Source organism: Cornus florida, unplaced genomic scaffold (genome assembly GCF_030987335.1).
Source record: "Cornus florida cultivar Cherokee Brave unplaced genomic scaffold, ASM3098733v1 CherokeeBrave_3.0.0_Hap2_Chr08, whole genome shotgun sequence".
Lineage (NCBI taxonomy): Eukaryota > Viridiplantae > Streptophyta > Magnoliopsida > Cornales > Cornaceae > Cornus > Cornus florida.
The window spans coordinates 69,903,437-69,923,167 of record NW_026775578.1 but is presented as its reverse complement, the minus strand read 5'-3'; the positions used below and the strand labels follow the sequence as shown (position 1 = coordinate 69,923,167).

General features: G+C 36.4%; 1 non-coding gene across 1 annotated transcript; it reads left to right on the top strand.

The window, feature by feature from the left end:
• Positions 1-1,821: 1,821 nt before the first annotated feature.
• On the top strand, positions 1,822-1,928 carry LOC132272087 (small nucleolar RNA R71). The gene has a single exon (XR_009469963.1). It is a non-coding gene; the product is annotated as a small nucleolar RNA R71 (small nucleolar RNA).
• Positions 1,929-19,731: the final 17,803 nt, after the last annotated feature.

The window sequence follows — 19,731 nt, the reverse complement described above, 5'->3', positions numbered from 1 at the left end:
TTGATGTTGGCATTTGTGGTTGCCAAGAAAGGACGGCCAAGGATAACGGGTATTTGGCTTTTAGGATTGGAAACCGGTTCCGTGTCTATGACAACGAAATCAACGGGAAAGAAGAATTTATCAATCTTAATCAAAACATCTTCAATGACACCTTTAGGCTTCTTAATGGATCGGTTGGCAAGTTGCAAAACTACCGATGTCGGTTTTAATTCACCTAAGCCTTGTTTGACATAAACCGAGTAAGGAAGAAGGTTAACACTTGCTCCTAAGTCAAGAAGCGCCCGATTAATGATATGTTCACCAATGATGCATGAAGTAGTGGGTGAACTGGGGTCCTTAAACTTTGGAAGAGTGTTACGTTGCAAAATTGAGCTCGCTTGTTCGGTCAAAACCACTTTCCTTGGTGCTTGGCTTTTGTTCTTCCGCTTTTGGGTGCAAAGATCTTTTAAAAACTTGGCATAAGCCGGGATTTGCTTGATTGCATCCAAAAGTGGGAGATTAACTTTTACTTGCCTAAACATTTCCAAAATCTCATTGGTCTTGACTTTTTGCTTTTCTTTCGAAATGGACCCTTTTAAGGCATCCGGAAATGGAGCTCTTGGCTCAAAAATATTTTCAGAATTTTCTTTTAAAGCCTCTTCAACACAAGAAGTTTTCAAATTAGGTTTCAATTCACTTTTTAACAAAACTTTCTTAACATCATTTTTCAAAACTTCCTTTAATGGATCATTTTCAAGATCACATTTCAAATCACATTTTTCAACTTTCCCATTCATAAGATCATGCACATGCAATGAAGGAGGAATATAATGTGAAATGGGACGGGTGACAACTTGTGGTTGCACCGGTTCACTCTCTTCATTGGTCATTTCTACTTGATTATTCAAAACTCTACCACTCCGCAAGGTGGTCACTGCATTAACATGTTCTATGGTACACCCCTCCGATAAGGATTGGGTTTCCACAACACATTGTTGCTTAGGCTAGGCATTCATAGGCATCTTTCCTTTCTTTCTAGCATTAAGAGTGCTAGCTATTTGCCCTACTTGGGTTACTAGCTTAGCAATAGATTGAGAGTGAGAATGAAGCAATTGTGTGTTAGCCTTTAAAGTGCCTAAAGCATTTAAAACTTTCTCTTCAAAGGCAGGACTTCTAGAATTACCTTGGGAATATGATTGGTTGGGAAAATGAGAATTAGAGAATTGATTCCCTTACGATTGGTATGGCCTATAACCTTAGGATCCTTGGTTTTGCATTGGAGGTGGAATATATTTCCCTTGAAAACCGCCTTGGGGAGGGTTTGAGCCTTCCCTTTGGTTTTTCCATAAGAAGTTCGGATGATTTCTCCAACTTGGATTGTAATGAGTACCATAAGGATTGTTCCCTTGGTTCACAAAAGTTGCATTGACTTGCTCATTAGGTTCACTTTGCACTTGTCCATAAGGACAATGAGAAGTAGAATGAAGAACACTAGAACAAGTCATACATGATTCATTTGATGCACAATGAGGAAGATACTTGGTTCGCCGAGTTTTGGTTAATCAAAAATTGATTAAACCTTTGAGACAAAGACTTCATTTCAGCGGCTATCTCATTAGAATTGTCGTCTTGAAGTAAGCCAACACTCTTCCTCCTTGTGTATTTCTACCATTCTTTGATGACAATGTTGTATGTAATGAATTCTCACTCATGCTTTCATATAGACGCCATACATCATCCTCATGCCTATCGAAGTATGAGCCACCCTTAGAAGCATCAACCATGCCCGTATGATTATCCGATAAACTTTCAAAGAAGTATTGGACTAATTGCCATTTGGGCATGTCATGGTGTGGACACTTCTTTAGCAATTCATTGAAGCATTCCCATGCCTCATGGAATGTTTCCCCATCCCCATGTGTAAATTCTCTAATTAAAGTTCTCATGGCATTGGTCTTAGAAACCGGATAGTACTTCTTCAAAAACTCTTGTTGCATTTCTGCCCAAGAAGTGATTGAAAAAGGCTTAAGATTGTTAAACCAATATTTTGCCTTGTCTTTAAGGGTGAATGGAAAAAGTTTAAGCCTTAAGACTTCTTCTGGCATGTTTGTGTATTTCACGGTAGAACAAACTTCAAGAAACTCATCCAAATGCTTATAGGGTTCTTCACTTGGAAGTCTATGAAAGTTAGGAAGCATCTGAATGGTTTGTGCTTTAATTTCATAATGGTGTGCTCGAAATGGTGGCAATTGAATGCATATGGGTGCATTATATTCATTTGGCACATAATGGTCTCTCAAAGCAAGTGGTGGGTTAGCAACTTGAGGTGCAACATAAACACCTTAATTTTGAATTCCTCAATTGACAATGGGAGGTTGTGGAACATACATTGGCCTTGGCATTCCGAATGGAACTTGGCCTTGTTGTTGTGGTGGTGGGTGAATGTATGGCCTAGGCATGCCTAATGGTACTTGAATGTTCTCATTGTGCACATTTGGATGAAGGATACCTTGTTGGTCTATGTGACCAAGGTCCTCAACATGATCATCATTATGGTCACCCATTGATAGGTGGGTTCTATTTGAACTTCCCCTTCCCCTAGGATTTCTAACGATGGATTCAAGATGCAAATCAAGAGGGACAAGAGTTGGTCTCAATGAAAGACGACCATGAATGCACAATAACAAATAAGCAAGCACAACAAATGAACAAACACTTTGCCTTCACAACAATGCAATTAAACTTCCTCCACAAACACAATTCCCATGATTGAAACAATAATAATGCAATGACAAGAAAAATGCCTCCACGCGGGCTTACGATTTAACTAAGGAGATTGAGTCAAGAAAGTCTCACAAAGGTCCTATAGCACTTCAACTCCAAATTTAGCTTAGCTTAGCAATTTTTTAGAATTTTTAGCTTTTTCCTTTATTTTGCTTTGCTCCTTAGCTTGGATGCTCCTTTGCTTGGCTTCTTTCCAACAATACACCTAGTCAAGTGAGAACAAACACAATAAATAACCAAAAAGGAAAATGAAATCAAAGTAAAGAAAAGACACGATCAAAAGAGTACTAATTCCTAATGAATTCTATAAATACGACGTTACCTAATCCCCGGCAACGGCGCCAAAATTTGACGATTACCGCTCGTGAATGCCAAAATTGATGCAGTGAATGTGCAGTTCAAGAAAAGCCTTTTTTTTAGGTCAAATTTAAATTTATAAGAACCACAACCAACACTACTACTAACGTAGCAAGAGTAAGTAGGGATCGTCCCAAGGAATTAGAGTCGTATTTGGTTGTGGAATTGCTATTAGGGTTAGTAGGTCGAGTGATCAAACAAATGATTGGTTGGTTGATTAAATTAGAGAGTAACTAAATTAAACTAAGTAATTGAATGTAACAAAGAGTAAGCAAGATAGAGAGAGAGAGATCTTGGGGTCTAGAGGTCACCACCAAGCAATGCTTTTCTACACTTCCAACTAGTGACTAATGAGGGTAAAGTGTGTTGCAATATTTATGTGTGTGTGCTTGGTTGATTCAATTAGCAAGGGTGACCAATTAAAACACACATTGTCTAATCAACATGTGAGAAACACAATATATCTAGCAATTAAGTATATATTGTCTAAATAGCATGAGAAAAACATAACATATCTAGCAAATCATTAATCCTTTCATTAAGCTCACAAGCCAAGCACACCATAAGGTTAGAGACATATGATACTTGCATTTAAAAGTATGGAACATCAAACAACTAGGATGGATTGTCCTCTCATCTAACAATTATGCTATCCCTACACTACAATTAAACTAATGGCACGAAATTAAACTAACTAAGCTAATGGAGAGGCATAATCCATCTAGAAGTGAGTATGAACCATCTAGTAAATCACAAGAGCATTCTTTTAAGCACAATGTTTTGACAATCCCTAAATCCATAGCATTAATACACATAGACATGCATCAATTACACAAAATCTAGAGACAAACACATGAACATCTATTCTAGCATACATAGACATATGGATAGAATGAAATGATCAATTAGAAGTATTAAATTACATAAATCATTGAATAAACAAGATCTAAGTATGTCAAAGAGTCAAAACATTAATTACAACACTAATCACTCAATGATACACAAGATTAAGATATAGAAAACATGATTGGGGCTAACTCTAGCCCCAAGAGGATGTTTAGCCACTCATGGTGATGATGCTCCAACCCTTAAGGGCTAATTCCATGGTTAAAATCTGCTCCTTGTTGATGAAGAACTCCAATGGTGTCTCTAGCCTCCTCCTCTAAACTTCCTCTCTAAGAGATGATATGAAAAGTAAATTGGCTCCCCCACTAAAAAACAATCCTTATCCTTATATAGGTAGATCAAAATGACACCCAAAATGAGCTGGGGTTGTGCACACAATATTCCCTAATGATTGGATAGAGGACAACTTTCAATGAGCTGGAAATTTAACTTTTTCGCACTGGAGGAAGTTCGATCGATCGAACCTTAGTCTTGGATCGATCGAATTGGCTGAGCTTTTTGGAAAACGACGAATCTGAGATATTTTTGGGAGATATTTATGGGAAAAGGACAAAAGTGGTTAGTGGGTGGTACAGCTGTGGATCGGATCAATCATTTGAATAAGGACAAAAGTGTTCGATCGATCGAAAATGGAATTTGGATCAATCGATCTTTGGACTTGCTGCTTTGGGTCATGGTTTGGATCTATTTTGAAGTGCTGAGATCGATTTGTATTCGATTGATCGAGCCTTGAACTTGGATTGATCGAACTTTGCTGCTTTCCACCTTTGACTTCATTTGTTTCTTTCTTCGTTTAATCTTAGAATTGCTTCATTTAAGCTCTTATTTGGCTGAGTTAGCTTATTTTCGGGAGAAGTGCCTGAAAATGGAAATAATATGAAATCAATCTAAAACGGTAAAGTAAGATAGATAAAGGTACTAGAATACCCAAGCTTAACAGGTTTAAATACGCACTTTTTAGCGCTCATCAAAACCAAAATGCGGAACCTAAAGCAAAATGGTGTTTGGCCTTTGGCCACACCTTATGCATGATCATAGAGACTCTACAAAAGAAAAAGAATGGAATTCCCACGCCCGATACAACTATGGTGAAACAAAGACTTAACATTTTCCATTATTTTCTTAGTAAACCTTGAAAATGAAAGTGCAAAGAATACAAGATACATGTCATTGGTCTCCGGCCTCATCTTATACATGTTAAATACATTGAAAAGAGTGTACTTATGTGCACATTACATATATAGGATCAAAGATACGAGTTTCGATATATAAGTCTACAAAATGATATTTCATGCTTATATTTGCGTAAAATGGAAATTTAAAAGCTACAAATCATCCAAGGAATGATGAGCATCACGAACCAAGCCTTCGTACCTGAAACAAATCCCCAGTAACTTCGGGGTGAGTAACATAAAGCTACTCGTAAGAAATGAGCATGCATCGATCTAGCATTTTACAAAATTATCACCTTAAGGTGAAACATGTCAAAGGGCTCATGCCACCTAACGTTTATGTTAAGATGAGACTCAGGGAGCATCCTAAGCTACCTTAGATTTCTAGCATAAACTACAATATTTATGCAATTAAACAATATAAAAACATACTATACAACGAAACAGGATATAGGTTCTCAAAAGTATCAACTTGCAATCAAGATACGTAAATAACTAAAATGGGTCATGCCACCCAGCGTCTATATTTCAAATGAGTCTAAGGAATCATCCTAAGCTACATTAGAACAATAAAACACAATTCATAATATCAATGTAATTTAACCAACATTGGAACTTCCAATACAACATATAAAACATGATTTCACAAAGTTAACATCTTGAAACTCAGAATGGGAAATCAATTAAGGACCAACAAGTTACGATATCATCTAGTTATCAATCTTGAAATGAAATGCGAAATCAAACAAAGTGGATACTTGGACATTATTCCGGATCAGACCGACACCATAGTTACTTTAGGGTTACTAGCCCACGGGTAGCCTCCTTATGTGCGCACCAGATTGTAAGAGGACAATCCCCCGTACTGGAACCATGTCCTAGCCGTAGTCAAACAACGACATCCCTAAGTTTCCAAAATCAACAAGTTATGCAACAACGTAAATATCAACATGTATATACCAGATAATCAACTATCTACCATGCACAACCGAATTTGGAAACACATACAATACATGCTCTAAGTCCACAACTACTAAGGCATGACAAATGTCGAATCTTTAGTGTGCAATTCGTTACACGCTATAACAATATATCTCAACATTGAAATCGTAAACTCATGAATTTAATACAAGTCTAAAATTATGATTTAAACATATAATCAATGTCAAACACATGATTAAATCATTAACGCTATAGAAGCGGAAATTAATTAAATAAACTAATTAATTTCTCTAAGTTTCAAATCTCAATCAAATGATCCTTAATTAACATATGTTAAACAACATTGCATGATCATTATATACATCCATTCAAAATCTTAATTAAGCCAATGGAACAACAAAGTGGAATTTAATTAAATCATGATAATTAAATCTCTAACTTCTAAAGTAACTTCAAATGGTTCCAAATTCATAAATGCTAGTAAACAAGTCTTAGTCATTTTAAATATCAAGTTTAAAACTCAATGAAGCCAATGGAACCCTTAAATCAATTTTAATTAATTCTCTAGATTTTCATACTCATCCAAATGCTCCAAAATTAAAGAATGTTAAAGAGCATGCCAAGACTTAATTTAATAACTTATCACAAGTTAATTTCATGCAAGGTACGGCCATGGGAATTAATCTTTCATAAAAGAAAAATATTAAATAAAAGTTGCAATTCTTAATCAAATGACCCAAATTTAATATATGTCAACAACCATATCAATGCCAAATTTACTAGCATGCTATACTTTAATTCTTAGTTATACACATCCTTGAGAATTAAATTATATACAAGGAAAATAATTAAATTAAATTTTAGGATTAATATAAAACATGCATACAAGTTGTATAAGCTTATAAAATCATCGATACAACATTAATATAGACTTAAGACATCCCTTACCTCAATTTGAGATGAAAATCTCAAAAGCCACCAAAATGAAACGACTTCGAATCCGACAACGCTTCGGGGTTTTGTCGGGGACAATGCCGTGAATATTAAACTCCAAAGAGGACCTACAAAAATCCTAACTTGACCTCAAACCTGAACTCAAAAGTTGGCCAAAAATGGGTTCTAATAAGGGGAAAATATGTGCGTAGTCAAGACAAACACAAAACACAAAGGCACTACGACTTTTTAACAAAAGGAATGAGGTTTAATTGAGAGAAGAAGGGTGGCAGCCCCCTTTGGGCTGCCATGGATGCTTTTGGTCATCTATGAAGAGAGGGGTAAATGAATTTTTAATTTTATAACCCCACTATTTATAGGAAAACCCTAAAAGTGCCCCGAAAGGGCCCTGCCGGGTCCGGAAAAGTGGAATTTGAGCAGACACGATCAAACGGAAATACTCTGTGAACAAAAAAGAACCGAAATGAGAAAAGATAAATAACAGAAGAAGCAACGTCAAAAACCAAGTCTCGAGCAGAGAGATATGCTCTGAACAAGTTCGGCGGTAACTTGGGCCAAAAACCCTAAAATTATGGGGAAAATGACCAGAAGGAAATTCTAAGAGTACACAACTCTACAAAAAGTGAAAATGAATCCCGTATGAGAATTCAGGCTCAAAACGAGGCATTTTTGCAATAAATTTAATTAATTACACAATAGCCCCTCTAAAAAGCGAAAACTGCATTAATGACCCAGAATGAAAATATCTTCCAAAAATATTTTCTTAAAAACCCCTGGAATAAAATATTTTCAAAAAATATTTATGAAAAACACCCCAAGAAAAGAAAAAGATTCTGAAAAATTATGCATCCATGTCCTTATGGACACCGGGAACAACCAGAGTACTTTACTGCAAAAGTAAAGATACGTATTTCGTGGAAACCACTTAGGATGAAGATATGTGAAGTCAAAAACCAACTCTGAGCACGAAAAGTGAGGTTGTGCCAAAAAGTGACAAACGGGGAAAAAACAAAATAGGGAAAATGACGAAAAGTGAATTGTGTCGAAAAACGAAAAATGTAGAAATGACTCGGTCCTTAAAGGAAGTTGTCAATCCAAGTGAAAGAGTCTCAGAAACCATTTTCGAGCACTCGTGATGACACTAAGTGACGAGAAACCATACACAGAATAAAAAAGACAACGGAAAAAATTTATCCGTAAAATTTGAGGAAAAAAGAAAGGAAGAAAATGACCGGGTCATTACAACCTTTCCACTTAAAAGGGATTTCGTCCCCAAAATCCAGCCCCGACAAAACAGAAAGTGAAACCAGGATAACTACGGAGTACATCTCCGAGTATCCCTTACAACATGCTACAAAAGCAATCCCAAAACTGAAAGATAACGGACAAGCCAATGATATTCGCACCCACGTGCTTATGACATGACAACCTCTAAAAAAAAAAGTGACCACACGACAAGTCAAAAGTCGCACACAGGACCCAAGGTCAAACAAAAGAACGGAAAGCAACAACCGTAAGCATTCCTTATGATGAATCATCATACCGATCCAAAATAACCACCAAAAGAACTCCAATACAACCACATATCAAATCAGGGTGCTGAGCAAAGACGTCGTGGCAATAAGAATAGCGACCAGAACTTACCCACGGCATACTCAAATGTGTGGTAGCAATGACAGTACCTAGTGCCCACCCACACTTACTCGTCAATAAGGTAGCAACAACGGTAACTAGTACTTACCCACAACACACAACTTGTATGGTAGCATGATAGTATAAGGCACTAGTTCATAGCCTGCCCCCACTAGGTCTACCCGTGAAACCTCTCGATACAAATAACATCAATTTCGTGAATCCTCATTACCAAAAGCACTATAGGAACTAGGCATCTTGTGAGAGTTAGGGTAGCAAATCCCAAAACTCTGACAACAGTGTCATAGGCACAGAGACGCTCAAGGTCTTAAATCCCCAATATAACAAAACCAACAACTCCAACGTCTAAAAATACTCTTATTAACAACATCGACCAAGAATCCAAAGCCTGACAAGTAAAACAGCATCTCCAAAATCCCAGATATCATCCTGAAACAGATCAACTACTAGACTACTCATCGTAATCAAACATCGGATCCACATCCCTATCATGGATAACTAAATTCTCAAAATACAAGTCCACCAAGTGGCACACACATCAAAATCCTGACAACTAAGATCACAAAATGATCTCTTGAACCCGTGCTTGGCATTACCAAGCTAAATCAAAGTTCCTCAATTTCAATCCACAACCAATCTCTGGAACTACAATTCCTCAAAACTATGCCTAGCTATAACTAGGACGAGAAAACTCCACAAACAAGCCATATTAAATAGCGATCCCCCCAAAACTTCTCCTAAGAGTCAACCACATCCAGGTCTCTAAAAACCAAAGCAAGTCTTTAAAAGACATTCTCAAAAGAGCATCGAGCTCACCTTACGAATCAAATAAATCCTCAATGATATGGACACAAGTCCCTGTAAAATGATCCTACACAAATCAACTCACTTTGAGCACCACAACTCCGTCAATAACCACAGGAAAAACTCCCCAAGGGAAGACATGAAGGAAAAGAACCCACCAGTCCTAAGAAGGACAACACCACGACTCCATCTCTAAAACGAAAGGCAACAAGGTCAAAGACTTCACCCCCTACATGGAAGTAAGTCGACCAAAAACCACTAAATCCTCACCAAGGACTCGAGACATCAACGGTGATCCTCACTGACTAACCAACCCCAAAACTGTGCACAAGGTGACGAAGAGAAGAGACTCACTCCTTGTTAAGTCCCAAACATGAACCGAGAAAAAGAGGAGAAACTCTATTCACCCACAAGTGGCAACACGACAAATACAAAAATGGAGCATTCTTCCCACCTTAGGGAAGTAGACAGCTCAAGACAAAACAAATATGAAAAATCCTTTACAAGGAATCTCATAATGAAACCATTACAGAAACCGGCTTACAACTACGCGCGACCGAGGGAAACAAATAGGAAAACCAAACATGGAAGTCATGCATATGATAAGGAATGTAACTACCAAATAAGTAAATCTACTCATATAGATAAAGTCAAAGGTACATGCGGCACGTCTCTATGTAAACACAAAAGTATGTCATTAAAGTACAGTAACAATATAACATCTTTAAGTATATATGTAAGGCATGCTGATGTCACACAACAAGAAGACAAATGTGGATAGATCTCCACCTACTCATATATCGCAATAACATAAATCATACTACTAATATGGTAGTAAATGAAACTACAGAAGATAAAATGATGCAACAATGAACCCTATGGACATTATGTCCTAGAGTGTCTAAGTAAAAGGAAGACAAGTCCTAGCTATAATCTGATTCTAAAAAACCAATATGACAACAACCTGTCTCAAAACAAAAGCGAGCCCTCACCACAATGGTAAGACTCTAACAATCTATCTCCAAATCTAAAGGTGACACTACGAGTGACACTAACAATGCGATGCTCTCACCAACCCGAAACATCGATCAATCGACTCGACCACAAAAGCGTTATCACGTAAGGAGAACTCAAACGAAATGGCTACTCTAGCCATACCAACAACAACCAAATCAATCACTACGACTGATCCCCAAAACAACCATCATCATCCTCGATTAAAGGAAAATGCCTATTAGGACAAAACCAACACTAATTCTATCCGAACTGCGCTCGTAGATAGCCAGTATGGTAGCATGATAGTGCTATGCACCAGCCCACAAATGTACCAGCCCACAAAAATTGTAATCTCAGAGGAACCTTCCTAAACAAACAAGGAGCCTAAGAGGTCCATAACCTGATCATGGCCAAAAACCAACAAATCCAATACGACAGTTGTGCCTAATGGCTCACCCCACGAGAGCCTAAACAAAAGACAACTCCTCACCTATCCAAAGCCAACGCTAGGTCAACAACGACCTAAACTACCATGAAACCAAACTGACAAATACTAATAGCATCGAAGAAGAGTGCCTAAACAAAACCAAAACACACCAAACATTGCCCTAACTGCAAACTCACCCAACAACTCAACCTCGAGTTAAACATCCATGACTAATCCCAAGTCCTATCAAATATGCAAAAACAGTTATGCATAAACAAATCTAAACTAGAATACATCATATGTCATGCTCTTTACATTAGAATCAAATCATGCTAAACAAACGACATACCACATATAGCACGTAAGAACATAAACATATTATCAAGCCAAAACATGTTATCATAAAGCATATAAACACATAGAGCATGGCAACACAAGCATGATATGCACCCAAAACCCATTGTCCTAAGGTTTTTAAACCTAGGAGCTCTGATACCACATGTGCGGCCCAAGTTTTTCAACCCAATACGTTAGTGATGAACCGAAAGAATGACCCGTTAACGGATCCGAAATGCGGAAGTGAAAGACGCAAAATGGCCAATAGAGATGTATGTCATCCCTAAGGCACCAAAATGACTCCCTATGAAGCCATGGAACTCGAATAAGCCAAGCAAATGAAGCAAGAATGCCTAACCCGAAAAGAAATGAACCAAGGGCAAAATGGTCATTTCACACTAAAATGGGTGCCACCGTGCACACCATTGGAAAGTCAATACAAAATGAATAGAGTTAGACTCAAGAACAACCCAGTTTAGATTTAAAATGAAAGAGATATGATCTCCCAAGTTGATATAACAAAGTTGTCCAAGTAAAGCTAAAATTAAAAGGCTACAGGAAGGATCGGTCGACCGAACCCAATCGTTGGCCGGCTGAAACGAGGTTTTTTCCTAAAATGCCTACTGGAATTGGGTCTCGAGGTTTGTCAGATGGCTGATAGACCCTCATTAGCCGACCGACACATCTGCTGCAACAATGAAAAACTGCTGCAATGACTGTAGAAAGTGTCCGGTCAGTCTCTAAGGCTATGCATACATTCTACAGTTCTGAACAAGTTTCATAACATTTCCTAGCCTCATGCAAGCAACCAAAACATGTCAAAACAAAGAAGAACTTAAATGACACCCTAATGCATGAATTTTTCATAAAATGCATAAAATCACTCAAAAATAGTTCCAAAGTTGAAACTTAAGAGTTTTGTGAAAAGAGGACATGCACGTAAACGTAAAAAGACATTTAAGACATGTCCTAATGGTCCACGACCTCAAAATAACCCCAATGCAAAATATGACCTCTCAATGGCCAAAAATGCCTTAAAATGCAATAATTGTAACCAAAATGCGGAACCTAGAGCAAAATGGTGTTTGGCCTTTGGTCACACCTCATGTATGATCATAGATGTAATGACTCGCATTTTTCGGATAAATTTTTTCCGTTGTCTTTTCCCTTCTGAGTTTGGTTTCTTATCGATTAGTGTCATCTCGAGTGCTCTGGAGTGATTTTCGAGACTCTTTTCTGTGGATTGACAACTTCCTTTGAGGACCGAGTCAGTTCCGCATTTTTCATTTTTCGACACTATTCACTTTTTGTCTTTTCCTTATTTTGTCTTTTTTCCTATTTCATCCTTTCCTTGTTTGTCACTTTGTTTGCGTAACCACACTTCTTGTGTTCGGAGTTGGTTTCTGACTTCACGTATCTTCATTCTCAATAATTTCTATGAGATACGTATCTTTACTTTCGTGAGAAAGTACTCTGGTTGCTCCCGGTGCCCATGGGGGCATAAGTGCAAATTTCTTTGGAAATATTTCCCTTTCTTGTGGTGTTTTTTGTAAATATCTTTTGAAGATATTTTATTTCAGGGGTATCTAAGAAAATATCTTTTGGAAGATATTTTCATTCTGGGGCAGTTTTGCAGTTTTCACTTTTTGGAGGGGCCATTGTACAATTAATGAAAGTTATTGCTCAATGCCTTGTTTTGAGCCTGGATCCTCGTACGGGATTCATTTTCACATTTCATCGAGTCGTGGACTCTTAGATTTTCCTCCTGGTCAATGTTTTCCAGTTTTAGGGTTTCTGGCCTCGGTTTGCGCCAAACTTGTTTTGGGCATAATTTCTGTACGGGACTCAGTTTTTAACGTTGTTTCTTCCTTTGTTCATATTTTCTCATTTTGAATCTTTTTTGTTCATGGAGTTTTTCCGTTTGAGCGCGTCTGCTCAAATTTCACTTTTTTAGACCCGACGGGGCCCGTTCAGGGCATTTTTTGAGATATTCTATAAATAGGGGGCCTTAGAAAGAAAAATCAGATTTTTCTCTCTCTCTCTCCTCTCTCTTGGCTAGATCTAGAGGCAGCCATGGCTGCCATCTTCTCTCTCTTCTTTTGAGCTTCTTCCCTTCAATGAAATACCTTAGTACCTTAGTGTTTATTGTTCCCCTCGGCGAGGCCTTCGATTCCAACCGATTGAAATCTTGTTTTGGCCATTTCTTGAGTTCGGGCTTGAAGTCAAGTTGTGTTTTTGATGGGGCTTCCTTGGGATTCATGTTCGTGGTGTTGTCCCCGACAAAACCTAGGAGTTTCGTCGGATTCGGAGCCGATTTATTTTGGTGGGGATTTGAGATTTAATCTCAAATGGAGGTAAGGAATGTTTTAAGATTTTGTGTATGTTGTATGGGGTGTTTTCCATGATTATACAACTTGATTGCATGACTTGTATCAAATCTAAAAAATTATTAATATTTAATTCTTTGTACAAGATAAAATTTACATGGATGTACCTTGCATGAAATTGACTTGTAGCATGCTTTTAAATTAAGTCTAGGCATGTTTTGGATAAGTATGAAAATCTAGAGACTTTAATTAAAATGATTAATTAAAATCTATTTAATGGTTCTGTTAGCTTAATTAAGTTTTGACTTGAAATTTGAGATGACTAGGACTTGTATACTAGTATATGTTAATTTGAGACCATTTTATGTTGTTTTAGAATTTAGGGATTTGATTATCATGATTTAAGTAAATTCCATTTTGTTATTCAATTAGCCTAATCAAGTTTTGGAATTGGTATATGCAATGACCATGCTATGTTGTTTAACATGTGTAATTTGAGGCCATTTGGTTGAGAATTACAACTTGTAGGAATTAATTAGTTTACTTGATTAAATTCCATTTCTATTGCATTATGGATTTAAATCATGTGTTTGATGTTGATTGAATATCTAAAGTATGATTTTAGACTTGTAATGAATTTATGAGATTACGTTTTAATATTGGATTATATTGTTATAGCGTGTAACGAATTGCACACTGAAGATTCGACATGTGATGTTATTATAGCGCATAAAGAATTGCGCTCTGAAGATTCGACATTTGTCATCCTATAGTAGTTGTGGATTTAGAGCATGTATTGTGTGGTTACAAACTACTTGTGCATGGGATGTGGTTTCGTATATATATAAGTTGTTAACTTATTTATTTTGGAGTCACTTGGGACATGGTTACTATGATATGGCTAAAGTTCGGCTTTAGTATAGGAGGTATGAGTTCTCCCCAATTGAGATAGTGCGCACTTAGGGTGGTTTTCCCTGCGGGTTAGTGCCCGGAACAACCATTGATCTCGGTAGAATTCCGAGTCTAGATGTCCAAGTCTTCCATTATTTATTTTCGCATTCAATTCCAAGTTAGCAATCATGTTTATATTGTGACTTGTGGTTTTGGCTATCGGCGATTTTGATGTTGTTAAGTACATCCATGCTTTATGATCTTTATAAATTTTGATGTTGCCAAGTATATCCATGTTTTATGATTTTAATAAATCATTTTAATGTTGTTAAGTACATTCATGTTCATGATTTTTAATAAATCATTGTGAGCTTTTAATGTTGTTAAGTACATTTTTGTTTTATGATTTTAATGAATCATTATAAGCTTTTAATGTTGTTAAGTACATTCATATTCATGATTTTTAATAAATCATTGTGAGCTTTTAATGTTGTTAAGTATATTCATGTTCATGATTTTTAATAAATCATTGTGAGCTTTTAATGTTGTTAAGTACATTCTTGTTTTATGATTTTAATGAATCATTATAAGCTTTTGATGTTGTCAAGTACATTCATGTTGTGTTGTTCAAACGTAAATTAGGAATAATCCTAGAGATTCATTTGGAACATAGACGTTAGGTGGCATGATCACTTATGTCGTTTTTGTTCTTTAGATTTCAAATTGATGACTTTGAGAATCTATGTTTGTTGCTTTGTGTAAGCATGCTCCTATGTTGTTGCTTGGTGTAAGCATGCTCCTATGTTGTTACTTTGTGTAAGCATGACCCTATGTTGCTAAAATTGCATGAATGAGGTGATTGATGCTAGAAATGATTTTAGGTAGCTAGGATGCTCCTTGAGTCTCACCTTTGACATAGACGTTAGTTGGAATGAACCACAATAATTAATTATGCAAACTTATAAAACGTAGGTCGATACATGCTCATTTCCTACGAGTAGCTTTATGTTACTCACCCCTACGATACTGGGGTATATTTCAGGTACAGGATTCAAGGTTAGAGATTCTCACCATGATTGGATAATTTGGGAACTTGAAGGGTTCAATTCTTGTGAAGGTTGGCTTGAAAAGCCATTTGTAACCTTGTATGTCAAATGTGTATTTTTGCTTCTAGACTTGTAATATGTGCCTAAGCACACTTTTTGATTCTCATTTATGTATATGACATGAGGCCAATGGCCAAACTCCTTTTGGAATTACATTTATGTTAAGGATGTTCATTTTTGCCTTCGATGAGAACATATGAAAAATCATGCATTTTAGTATGCTATTTTGCACCGGAGCGTGCATTGTGTATGAACTTCTTCCATTAGGATTCATTTAACATGCATGAAGTGTGGCCAAGGGCCAAACGGCATTTCGAAACCATTTCATGATTTTAGGTTTCAAGTTTTCATTCCAAACTTCATTTTTGGCATTTTGGCCGTTGGGGGGTCATATTTTGTATCAGCCATATTTTTGAGCCTTGGACCATTGTAGCACATCTTATTAGGTAAGTTACACTTATGTGTATGGTCGTTTCCGGGCAAAGCTTCTTCTTTGGTGAAATGAGCTTCCTCGGACTTATTTTACACTTTTGTTACATATTCTAACCTAAAGGTATTTTAGGAATTTTCCTTGAAAAATAAATTCCTTTCTTCACATTCTCACTTAGAAAATGTGATTTTAGGGAGGGTTTATTCTTCGTGTTTTTCCGGAAAATGTCGTCTTGGTATCGGAAATCGATCCCGAAGTTCAGCTTCTGTTTTTCCATTTAGCAGCTTTTTGGACCCTCTAGACCAGTTTTCTTGGGAGGGCATTTTGGGCATTTCAAATTGCGTATTTTTTTTTTGATTTTTCTCGTGAATCATGTAAAAAACTCTATTTTGAGGGGGGTTTCTTCTTTGAGTTTTTTCAAAAAATGTCATCTTGGCCCTCAAATTTCCATTTTTCCCGAAAAAACCCTTGCTGCCAGGGTTTCTTGCTGCCCATTCTGCCGCCTTCACATCTAAATGGTTACGAGGGGTTTCGTAACCGGTTAGATGAGTATGGGCAGTGTATATGTCATGATTTTTGGCCTCCTAACCGGTTAGGAAGGTCTCCTAACCGGTTAGATGATCTAGGGTTTGCACTTTTTGACCGTTTTGCCCCTTTTTCTTCCATTAGCCATATCTTCTTCATCCGGACTCCGAATCAAGTGATTCTTGAGTCTAAATTCATTAATTTTTTGTTGTCTTTCCAATGGTGTGCTTCGTGGCACCCATTTTTAAGCTAGAAATGACCTTTTTTCCCCTAGGTTCATTCTTGTTCGTTTTTGAAACGTTGCTTTCACATTTGATTCCTTTGGGTTCCGTGACCTCGTTAAGGGTCACATTGGCATCTTAGAGTCATGTTGTATCTCTAGAGACCGTTGTTTGTCTTTTGATTTCGCATTTTGGATCCATTATCCGGTTATCTTTCGGTTCATCACTGACGCACCGGGTTGAAAAACTTGGGCCGTCACAATAGAGACTCTATGAAAGAAAAAGAATGGAATTCCCACGCCCGATGCAACCATGGTGAAACAAAGACTTAACATTTTCCATTATTTCTATAGTAAACCTTGAAAATAAAAGTGCATAGAATACAAGATACATGTCATTGGCCTCCGGCCTCATCTTATACATGTCAAATACATTGAAAAGAGTGTACTTATGTACACATTACATATATGGAATCAAAGATACAAGTTTCGATATACAAGTTTACAAAATGACATTTCATGCTAACATTTGCATGAAATGGAAATTTAAAAGTTATAAGTCATCCAAGGAATGATGAGCATCACGAACCAAGCCTTCGTACCTGAAACAAATCTCCAGTAACTTCGGGGTGAGTAACATAAAGCTACTCGTAGGAAATGAGCATGCATCGACCTAGTATTTTACAAAATTATCACTCTAAGGTGAAACATGTCAAAGGGCTCATGCCACCTAACGTCTATGTCAAGATGGGACTCAGGGAGCATCCTAAGCTACCTTAGAGCATTTCTAGCATAAACTACAATATTTATGCAATTAAACAATATAAAAACATAGCATACAACGAAACAAGATATAGGTTCTCAAAAATATCAACTTGCAATCAAGATACGTAAACAACTAAAGTGGGTCATGAAATATAGCGTCTATGTTCCAAATGAGTCTAAGGAATCATCCTAAGCTACATTAGAACAATAAAACACAAGTCATGATATCAATGCAATTTAACCAACATTGGAACTTCCAATATAACACATAAAGCATGATTTCTCAAAGTTAACATCTTGAAACTCAAAATAGGAAGTGAATTAAGGAATAACAAGTTACGATATCATCTAGTTATCAATCTTGAAATGACATATGAAATCAAACAAAGTGTATACTTGGACATCACATACAATACATGCTCTAAGTTCACAACTACTAAGGTATAACAAATGTCGAATCTTTAGTGTGCGATTCGTTACACGCTGTAACAATATATCTCAACATTGAAATCATAAACTCATGAATCTAATACAAGTCGAAAATCATGATTTAAACATATAACCAATGTCAAACACATGATTAAATCATTAACGCTATAGAAACAAAAATTTATTAAATAAACTAATTAATTTATCTAAGTTTCAAATCTCAATCAAATGATTCCTAATTAACACATGTTAAACAACATTGCATGATCATTACATACATCTATTCAAAATCTTAATTAAGCCAATGGAACAACAAAGTGGAATTTAATTAAATCATGGTAATTAAATCTCTAACTTCTAAAGTAACTTCAAATGGTCCCAAATTAATATATGGTAGTAAACAAGTCCTAGTCATTTCAAATATCAAGTTTAAAACTCAATTAAGCCAATGGAACCCTTAAATCGATTTTAATTAGTTCATTTAATTAAAATCTCTATATTTTCATATTCATCCAAATGCTCCAAAATGAAAGTATGTTAAAGAGCATGCCAAGACTTAATTTAATAGCCTATCACAAGTTAATTTCATGCAAGGTACGACTATGGGAATTAATCTTTCACAAAAGAAAAATATTAAATAAAAGTTGCAATTCTTATTTAAATGACCCAAATTTAATATATGTCAACAACCATACCAAGGTCAAGCATACAATACTTTAATTCTAAGTTATACACATCCTTAAGAATTAAATCCTATACGAGGAAAATAATTAAATTAAATTCTAGGATTAATATAAAATATGCATACAAGTTGTATAAACTTATAAAATTATCAATACAATATTAATATAAATTTAAGACATCCTCTACCTCACTTTGAGATGAAAATCTCAAAAGCCACCAAAATGAAACGGCTTCGAATCCGACAATACTTCGGGGTTTTGTCGGGGACAACGCCGTGAACATTAAACTCCAAAGAGGACCTACCAAAATCCTAACTTGACCTCAAATCTGAACTAAAAAATTGGCCAAAAATGGGTTTTAATAAGGGGGAAAGATGCGCATAGTCAAGATAAACACAAAACACAAAGGCACTACGACTTTTTAACAAAGGAAAGGAGGTTTAATTGAGAGAAGAAGGGTGACAACTCCCTTTGGGCTGCCATGGATGCTTCTAGTCGTCCATGAAGAGAGGGGAAGATGACTTTTTAAATTTATAACCCCCTATTTATAAGAAAACCTTAAAAGTGCCCTGTTAGGTCTGGAAAAGTGGAATTTGAGCAGACGCGCTCAAACGGAAAAAATCCATGAACAAAAAAGAATTGAAATGAGAAAAGATGAAAAATAGAAGAAACAACGTTAAAAATCGAGTCCCGAGTAGAGAGATATGCCCCGAACAAGTTCGGCGGCAACTAGAGCCAAAAACCTTAAAACTGGGGAAAAATGATCAGAAGGCAATTCTAAGAGTACAAGACTCGACAAAAAGTGAAAATGAATCCCGTACGAGGATCCAGGCTTAAAACGAGGCATTTTTGCATTAACTTTCATTAATTACATAATAGCCCCTCTAAAAAGTGAAAACTACACTAATGACCCAGAATGAAAATATCTTCAAAAAAATTTTCTTAAAAACCCCTAAAATAAAATATCTTCAAAAGATATTTATGAAAAATACCCCACGAAAAGAAAAAAATTCTAAAAAAGTATGCATCCATGCCCCTATGGACA